At 37.9% G+C, this 10,248-nt stretch overlaps 1 pseudogene; it reads left to right on the plus strand.

Annotated features, from left to right (window-relative positions):
- The first annotated feature begins 5,402 nt into the window (after positions 1 to 5,402).
- On the plus strand, positions 5,403 to 7,558 carry LOC114416118 (annotated as a pseudogene).
- Positions 7,559 to 10,248: the final 2,690 nt, after the last annotated feature.

A 10,248-nucleotide genomic window follows, 5' to 3' on the forward strand; every position in this document is an offset into this window, starting at 1 on the left:
TAGACTTGTCCAAAATCGTGAAGTGAACCTCGGATCCCTGTCGGATACAATACTGGAAGGAATTCCATGCAACCTTACCACTTCCTTGATGTACAACTCTACTAGCTTCTCCATTCTATACTTCATATTCACCGGAATAAAATGAGCAGATTTGGTGAGTCGATCTACTATAACCCACACAACATCATGCCCATGACTAGTCCTAGGTAAACTAGATACAAAATCCATAGATATGCTCTCCCATTTCCATTCCGAAATTTCCAATGGCTTCATTTCCCCTGATGGTCGCTGGTGCTCAGCCTTAGCCTTTTGACATGTTAAACATCTTGCTACATATTCAGCCACATCTTTCTTCATGCCATGCCACCAAAAACTTCTCTTCAAATCTTGGTACATCTTAGTCATTCCAGGATGGAAACTAAGACGACTTTTATGCACTTCTTCCAAGATCTTAACTTTCAAATCATCTAAAGATGGCACACATATCCTCCCCTTGAATCTAATTAACCCGGTTGTGTCCTTCTCAAACTCCACATCCTTATCCCCCATTACATCTAACACCTTGCCTTGCAAAAATGGGTCATCCTCTTGAGCCTCGCGTATGTGATCTACGAATTCATTGGTGATCTGCAATGCTCCCACAAATAAGCTCTTGGGTCGCATCTCGATTGCTAGATTCAGATCTTGGAACTCCTCTATCAATCTCTGCTCCAAACTCATCATAGTGGCAACATGTAAGGATTTCCGGCTCAGCGCATCGGCTACTACATTAGCCTTTCCTGGATGGTAGGAAAGTCCAAAATCATAATCCTTGAGGAACTCCATCCATCTTCGTTGTCTCATATTGAGTTCCTTCTGATCGAACAAGTATTTGAGACTCTTGTGATCACTGAAAACTTCAAAGTGAGTACCGTATAAATAATGCCTCCAAATCTTTAAGGCAAAGACCACCGCTGCTAGTTCCAAGTCATGGGTCGGATAGTTAACTTCATGAGGACGTAATTGATGTGAAGCATAAGCCACTACTCTTCCCTCTTGCATCAACACACACCCCAAGCCTTGCCCGCTTGCATCGCAATACACTTCAAATGTCCTCTTAGGGTCGGGCAAAATTAACACTGGAGCTGTCGTCAACCGCCTCTTCAACTCTTGGAAACTTTGATCACACTTCTCATTCCAGACAAACTTCTCATTCTTACGAGTCAATTTAGTTAGGGGCAATGCCAATTTAGAAAATCCCTCAATGAATTTTCTATAATAGCCAGCTAACCCTAAGAAACTTTGAACCTCCGTTGGAGTTGTCGGTTGTTGCCACTCCATAACCGACTCCACCTTGTTCGGATCCACCGCAACCCCGTCCTTAGAAATCACGTGCCCCAAGAACTGCACTTTCTCCAACCAAAATTCACATTTCGACAATTTGGCGAACAACTTCCTATCCCTCAGGATATGCAACACAATTCTCAAGTGCTTCTTATGCTCCTCCTTATTCCTCGAATACACTAGGATATCATCAATGAACACAACCACGAACTGATCCAAGTAATCATGGAATATACGGTTCATATAGTCCATGAAGATGGCAGGAGCATTAGTCACTCCAAATGGCATGACTAAATACTCGTAGTGCCCATACCGGGTCCGAAACGCAGTCTTTGGGATATCCTCCTTCTTAACTCGGATTTGATGATATCCAGATCGTAGATCAATCTTCGAAAATACCGTCGCTCCCCTCAATTGGTCAATCAGATCATCTATCCTTGGTAGAGGATATTTGTTCTTGATAGTGACCTTGTTTAACTGCCGGTAGTCTACACACATCCTCATACTTCCATCCTTCTTTTTAACCAACAAGACCGGTGCTCCCCACGGTGATGCACTTGGGCGAACAAATTGTTTGCTCAAAAGATCTTGCACTTGTGCCTTCACCTCTGCTAGTTCCACCGGAGACATTCTATAAGGTGCGATCGACATTGGATTCGCCCCAGGCACCAAGTCAATAATGAACTCCACTTCTCTCTCAGGTGGTAATTCACAGATATCATCAGGAAAAACTTCTGGAAATTCTGCCACCACCGGTATACTACTAACTTTAGCGTCCTCTTCCACATACATAGAGAACAACACCATGTAAGTTCGAACATCCCCCGTTTCTTCGTTGGCCGCATCCTCTTTCAACGATTCACTTGGAACTACATCTCCACCAAACACTAGCATCTTCTCCTTGCAGTCTAAAAAGATATGGTTAGTAGATAACCAATCCATCCCCAAGATCACATCTATGTGAGCTAAAGGTAGGCAAATCAAGTCCGCCATAAAAGATCGACCCTCAACTATTATAGGACACTTCAAACACACCCGAGAGGTGGTTACAGGCTCGCTCGTCGGAGTAGACACCACCATATCATATGGTAACTCCGTCGCACATAACCCCATCCTCTCTACACATGCATGAGATATGAAAGAATGCGTGGCACCTGAATCATAAAGTACATCTAGTAGTTTATCAGCAATCAAACACTTACCCCGTATCAAATCGTCGGAGGCAGCCGCTTCTGAACCACTCATAGCAAACACCCGAGAGGGTACTTTTGGTCTTCCACCACTAGTGTTGTTGTTGCTAACATTACCGCTCCTTGTGGAATTAGTGGGTCCACGATTGACGGTGTTGGAATTGGCCGTCACTGTCGGCCTCCCGGTCACCCTACATTCTCGAGCATAATGGCCCACCTTGCCACAAACATAACAGCGGTTCTCCTGTGTCTGCTGGAGCTGTGGGCAATTCCTCTTAAGGTGCGGTCCCCCACACTGAAAGCACTGTACCCCAGTCCCCCTTGACTGGCTCATGTTGGAGGTAGCCATAGGTTGCTTCCCCTTGTTGCTAGCATACGGCTTCATCCTCTTGTTACCATTTCCTCTAAAAGGATGGTTTCTCTGAGGTCCTCCAACGCCTCTAGCTTGCCTCGCCTTCTCACTCTTTCGCTCTCTATCTCTCTCTCATTCTCTCTTTCTTTCCTTCCCACTCTCTTGTTGCCGTCCTCAAGTCTGTCACACTGCCATTGTCACATCTCTCGCGTTGTTGTGCTCCACTTCCGTTCTCGCGTAGCCATGTTCGCATTCTCGCAGTTACATAAGGTCAGTCTCTCACTCACGAGAGCTTGGGCTCTATGGTAGTTGGTAATGCTTATTTGGTTTTGGTTGGTAATGCTTGTTTATTGCCATGCTCGTTTTTGGTTTTGCTTGGTAATGATTGGTAATGCTTGTTTATTGTCATACTTGTTCTTGGTTTCGTATGGTAATGATTGGTAATGCTTGTTGATATTGTAAATGAATGTTTTTGTTTGGTAATGCTCATGCTTATTTTTGGTTTTGCTTGGTAATGCTTGGTAATGTTGATGGTCATTTTTAGTTTTGCTTGGTAATGCTCATGCTCGTAATTTAAATGGAAGTTCTTGGTTTTGGTTGGTAATGCTCATGCTTGTTCTTGGTTTTGCTTGGTAATGTTTGTTTATAATTTAAATGGATGCTCTTGGTTTTCTTGGTAATGCTTGTTTATTGTCATGCTCATTCTTGGTTTTGTTTGGTAATGCTTGGTAATATTTGTTTTTGTTTTTATGTGTTTTATAATGGGACTTTGTGCTGGTGTGAGAATTATGCCACAACCTTAGGCCCCCATAATAGGAATATCATTGTTGGTTTTCAAAATGAAATATCATTTGTATCATATTGTTGGTTGTAAAGATTTAATTTATTGGTATCATATAGTTCAAATGTATCATGCATATTAATGTCATGTTTATATTGTAAATGGAATTTAGAAATGATGGATGCACATCAACAAAACTGGAAGGAAATGACACTCACAATGATGAAGATTGAAAAAAGAATAAGAGGAAATGTTTAACACTATTCATGTTATTGATCAGGTTAGAAATTATTTCAAGACTATTCCAAAATAAACATGACTTTAACACTTTTGCTTATATTACTTTGCTTGTTAAATGTAGCCTTATGGTGAAGTGTGTAGGTCATATGCTGGAAGGTGGAAGGATGAACTATAACATACTTGGCATTTACTGCACTCTAGTGGCAACATGCACTCTGTCACATATAACCAAGATCTGGTGAGCTCAGCTCTACTTGCTGGATGGATAAAACTTGAGAGTTCTATGGGCTCACAGGAAATCATTAGATCACCCTGACCCACTATGGACAAAGTGTTTTCCTCCTCGCCATCTTCAAAAGCATCTCTTAACCAAAAGCTTACCCTAAATGGCACTACTTGTACCATAAAGTTCCTAACTCAGTCACTTTCAAAGTCCTCCTGACTAAGTACGAAGTGACTTGTAACAGTTTGGTGAGTAATTAAACACTCCTCTGTATGTCAAATTTTGAAATCATTTACTTATCTAATATGAATTTCATGTTAATCTTAAGATGTGTCGAGTACCATGTATTAATTTATGAAAGCTGCAAGATTCACCCATTTGAGCTTGGAAGGGACTGCGGAGTGTAGGATAGTTTATGATCATCATAGGAATACTACAAAAATTGGAAATGGATGAAGGAGTTTTGCACAGTCACACTATTGTTAAGTTTTTTTATAGTTAAACTTAAATTAATTATAGATGAATAAAATAACCAATGGGTTCCCATCCCATTGCATTTCTAACTCCAAGCCTATCGAGGAAAAACATTGAAATTGTGCTTGTCAAGGAGCAATTCTTCAACACAGAACACCAGCAGAACATTCATCAAACAAAAAATTAAAAAATAAATGAAACAAAAAATATTAAATAAAAAAGGAAAAACATATATGGCCACGAGGAAATGCAAGCCTGGTTATTACATATGGCCATGCATGCAAATGATATCTACATGAAAAAAAAAGACAGGCACATGGATGAACAAGTATATATGTATCATTCACTAAATAAAAAGCTTTTTATGACAAATGAATAAGTACAGTTCTACTAAAAGCGTTTTTAACAAATGACCGGTGGTATTTTCGTAAATAAGAGTATGCAAACCATTCAATATGATGACGATTTTCATCAAAACTGGCATCATAGATTGGGTAAGTATAAAGATAGATGCGAGGTGGAGCCCGTGAGCCACAGTCGCTGAAGAAGTTAAGCTTCAAGTTTGTGAAGCATGCTCTCGATCTCTTCTCTCCCATTCACTCTTCACTCATGCGCTTTGTTCCTCCATGCTCCTATTGACGCTCCTCTATGACCTGTTCTCGAACGCCCCTGTTGGGAAAAGAGGTTCCGATGCTGGGGGCCTAGGGTTAGGTTTTGTGAGAGATGTTAGACACTGGTAATGCCGCCGCCAGAAGAAAATGCAAGGACGATGTCCACTAGTTCCGCGACATCAGAAAGTTTGCCAACACTGATTTCTCCATGGCTGTCATCCAGGCCAACCAAGTCCTCGAGGACCAGAGCCAGATTGAGTCCGTCACCTTTGGCATTGAGATGGTGGATTAGATATAAGTTCATGCGGTTAGGTTATTGTTTTGGTTTTGATATGTAATGAATTCGATTATTGTTGCTCTTTTAACAATGTTTTTCTCAAACTCTAATGGTGAATAGTGAATTAGTGATATCTAATTTATGATTGGAATGTTGTACTCTGCCACTAAATTTTTTTTGTGATGTGTGGTTGTGTTAATATTGCTTTTCTTCTTGAGTTGATTTGTTCTGATAGATTAATTAATTATGTGGCTGTATGTAAAATTGTAGGCTTTGGACAAAATTAGATTTGAGAGTTTAATGGACAAGAGCAAGCTCGATGCTCAGCCAAAGTTGTTCATTCATATTATTCCTGACAAGAATAACAATATGCTGACCATTGTTAACAGTGGTATTGGCATGACCAAAGCTGGTAGGTTTGGGGAAGCAATGTTTTCCAAGATTATTTTGATGATGCCAAAGACTCAAGTCAACAATCAAGAGTCAAGCAAGTTTCAAGAATCAAAGAGTCGTTCAATCAAAGCAAGTTTCAAGAATCAAGATTAAAGTGAAGATTCAATAGAAGACTCAATTAAGATAAGTATTAAAAGAGTTTTTCAAAATATTGAATAGCACAATTTTGTTCAAGAGAATTTTTCAAAGAGAAATCTTTTACCAAGAGTTTTACTCTCTGGTAATCGATTACCATAAGGCAACAATCGATTACTAGTAGCCAACATTCTTTTCAAACTGATTTATAAAGTTGTAATCGATTATCATAATCATGTAATCGATTACCAATGTTTTAAAACGTTAGATTTCAAATTTCAAGAGTCACAACTTGTGATAAAACATTTTCAAATCATTTCAAACTTGTAATCGATTACACAATACTTGTAATCAATTACCAGTGTTTCTAAATATTTTGATTTTCAAATTAAAAAATGAAGAGTCACATCTGTTGATGTGTAATCGATTACACTATGATGGTAATCGATTACACAATACTTTCTCTTTCAAGAAAAGTTCATTAACCAAAAACTTGTGCTATTCTTCTTCTTCATTCCTTCTTCCTCTTGCCAAAAGATTCAAAGGACTAAATGCCTGAGAATTCTTTTGATTCTTCCCTTCTCCCTCTTGACAAAAGATTTCAAAGGACTAACCGCCTGAGATATCTTTTGGTTCCCCTTACAAAGATTCAAGGGACTAACCGCCTAAGAATTCTTTGTCTTAACACATTGGAGGGTACATCTTTTGTGGTACAAGTAGAGTGTACATCTACTTGGGTTGTAATACTGAGAACAAGAGAGGGTACATCTCTTGTGGATCAATTCAAGTGGAGGGTACATCCACTTGGTTGTTCAAAGAGAACAAGGGAGGGTACATCCCTTATGGATCTTTGCTTGTAAATGATTTTATAAGGTTATTGGAAATCTCAAGAATCGGTGGTTGCTTGGGGACTGGATGTAGGTACGGGTTGTTGTCGAACCAGTATAAATCTTGTGTTTGTTTTCTTCTTCCCTACACTCTTTAATTTCCGCTGTGTACTTTTTATTTCCGCTTTACTTTTGTCTAAGTTATTGTTTCTATTCTTTACTTTCTCATAACTTAGTAGTAAAACCTAATTGAATCTAGTAACATTAAGAAGGATAAATTTTTAATTAGTCAAGACACATTCATAATTAATTCAATCCCCCTTCTTAATTATTTCGAGGTCACTCGATCCAACTAGGTTGAGATGTTATTTTATTGAGATATTTGTGGACCAATTTTTTTGTTTACTTGGTTAGTCTCTAATTGATTTTTGTGATGTTTTTTTTTCAGATTTGCTGAACAACTTGGGTACAATTGCTAGGTCTGGTACTAAGGAATTCGTGGAAGCTTTGGCTGCTGGTGCTAATGTTAGTATGATTGGACTATTTGGTGTGGGGTTCTACTTTGTATATCTTGTTGCCAAAAAGGTCATTGTTACCACCAAGCACAATGATGATGAGTAGTGTGTTTGGGAGTCCCAAGCTGGAGGTTCATTGCTTTTTACCTGTTTCCATGTGCTACTTGTGCCAACCACATTCTCTATCTCTCTCTGCTTTGCCTTACCTCTCATATGATTCATTATAATGTTATGAATCTTGTTATCTCAATTGGATTCCTTTCATTTTAATACTTGAGAACTGACTCTGTTGTATCTATATAGATAGATATTTTGAGTATTTGTGCTTTATAATAACTATTCATTCTTCATTACATAGCTCTAGCATATCCCTGATTTGAGCTTTACCAATGGATGATGACTCTACTAAAGGAATTGAAAATGCTTCTTTGAACTCAACACAACTAGAGAACCCTCAAATTGAGCCTATAGGACTACCCTCAGTAGAGGAAATCCGTGGTCAAGACATTTGGAACAATTGTGTAGTATGCAGTGTTGTCAGTGGATTCATGGTTATGCCATTCAATCCTCACTTCTGTTTTTTTTTCCTGTTTTCCCAATAGATTTTAGCACATATTTCACCTCTACTTAATGATGTAGAGGTCATATGAGCCAAGCTTTACTTAGTATTTAGTATTGTTTGACAATGTAGAGCCTGTGAATGTTCTTTCCACAAGTACCTTTTAGTTACTTTGTGTGATGGACAACTATAAGATGGGATTTTTAAGATCATGCATAATTTGGCTCAGCATCCTTACTGCTGAAATTTTATCATGCTAGTGAGATGAGTACATTAATATTCCCACTAGTTTTTTTAGGGACTGTTTCATTCAGTTCATTTAGAGCCTTTTTAAGCTCATGTACTTTACCTCCAACAGATTCAAACCGAGGGGGTACCTCCATATCAAATATCTCGTTGAATGAAATTGAGCTATTAGTGCTGGATCCTCCAAGATCAAAATAACTGGTATAACATGTGGTCCAGGCCATGGTATCAGGTTAGTTAGTTAGTGCTTCGGTAATATTATCCATTTGCTCTAGCTTGGCTTCTACAAACCAAATACTTTGTTCACTATTTCCTTCCTATGTTGTGCAAAAAATAAATAAAAATTCCTTCCTATATAATTAATTAAAATGAGTTTAGATTTCTTAAATGCTCTACTTTACATTAATAGGAGAAAGAAAATTAGTATTCTCTTACATATTTTTATTAACACATCATCTGTTAGTATTTTTAAAAATTATTAAAAATTACAAAAGTATAGGTGAATCTCATTAAATGATAAGTGAGACTCGTATAAATTTATATTTTTTTTAATAAATTTTATTACATAATATAAAATTTTTGTTATTTTCATTAGATTCTAACTTTTCTTAGGGACAGTCAGGTATCACCCCATTATTTTTTTAACTATATATGCAAACTAGTCTGTACGCACGAGTCACTTGGTTAATAAAATTGCAATCACAGGAGCATAATTGAATATTAAATAGATATATAATTATAATGTTGATGAAATAGAGATTGTTCAGAGAAAATAAACAAAACATAATTACATATAAAGCAAAATATAATCACATATAAAGCGAAAATTATAGCCACTTCCTTTCTCTTCTGATGACTATTTCCCAAATTCTTTCATGTGGCCGGTAATAGAATGATACCTCGTCTTCGTGATGGAAATCGTTTTCCCTGAGAAACTTGTACCATGGCCGAACTATACTTTTATCTTTAATGTCGCGGTCAAGTGTAACGACGTCCCATTGCAGAGGAGGTGCAGTCTTCCTTAAAATTGTCAAGTGATTCTCACATTGTTTCAGATATTTCCTTGCATGTGATGGGATTTCCTGCGGATCATTTATAGAGATTAATAATGTTATTGAAATTCTCATAATAATGCAAGTTAATGTGATTGTATATTACCAGTGGTTGGGGAGCACCCAGTATACATTGGGTAATTTCAGTTCTCCAGGCATGTACACGGGAATGAAGTATTGGTCTACCGCATGTCTGTTGATTGAGGGGAGGCGTAAAATGTAGATCAAAGACGGTATTATCATCGCAGGCAAAGAAGTTGATGATAATAGACTCGTAGATTTTTAAATCTGCCCTGACCTCTGAGAGTCCATCTGCAAAAAAATATCTACCTCGGTGTTGTTGGACCCGTATTGGGTAGGTTGCTCCATTGTATTTGAACCGAACTTCGTGTGGGTAATTGGGTGCCCATTGTTCATGGTAAAATGGGGGTATCTCTATGAATGTTTGAATATAAAAAGCAAGAAAATGCATGAAAAGAAATAATATGTCAAAAGAGAAAATGAAAAAAGTTAAAGGAATTAAATGAAAATGATATAAACTTCCACGTGAAATCCACAGGTAAAGCAAAATGCTATATATTTAAAATGTGGGGAACTGAAAAGCATGCAAATGCAATGGAAGCATGCAAGTCAGTAGAAATAGGCAAAAAGAGAACAGGTAAAGCAGGAAACAGGGAAAAAACAGAACGAAGAGAAATGACATCATCAATTGTGGAAAGCTACTCTGAATTGCATGATTGTTGGTGGTCTCACAATTGGATATCTGATCTGCATGAACAAAAGATTTGCTAATGTCAAAAGTTTAAACGAAAAAATGATGCATTGCAAGATATAAATTTTGTAAGAGTGGGTCCTTACTCTGGTTGAAGCGGTGGAGGATGAGGTACTCATGTTGGGTTTTTTTGAAGTAAAAGTATGGTGATTTGATGTTAAGATGATGTTTGCAGAGGAACGGGTAGTATGGGTTAATAGTTGAGTGCACTTGGTTAATTGATTTATCTTTTCGATGGCATAAGTGGAGGTAGGTTTATGTTGGAAATGGTGTAAGTG

The sequence above is a fragment of the Glycine soja genome, chromosome 6 (assembly GCF_004193775.1).
Source record: "Glycine soja cultivar W05 chromosome 6, ASM419377v2, whole genome shotgun sequence".
Lineage (NCBI taxonomy): Eukaryota > Viridiplantae > Streptophyta > Magnoliopsida > Fabales > Fabaceae > Glycine > Glycine soja.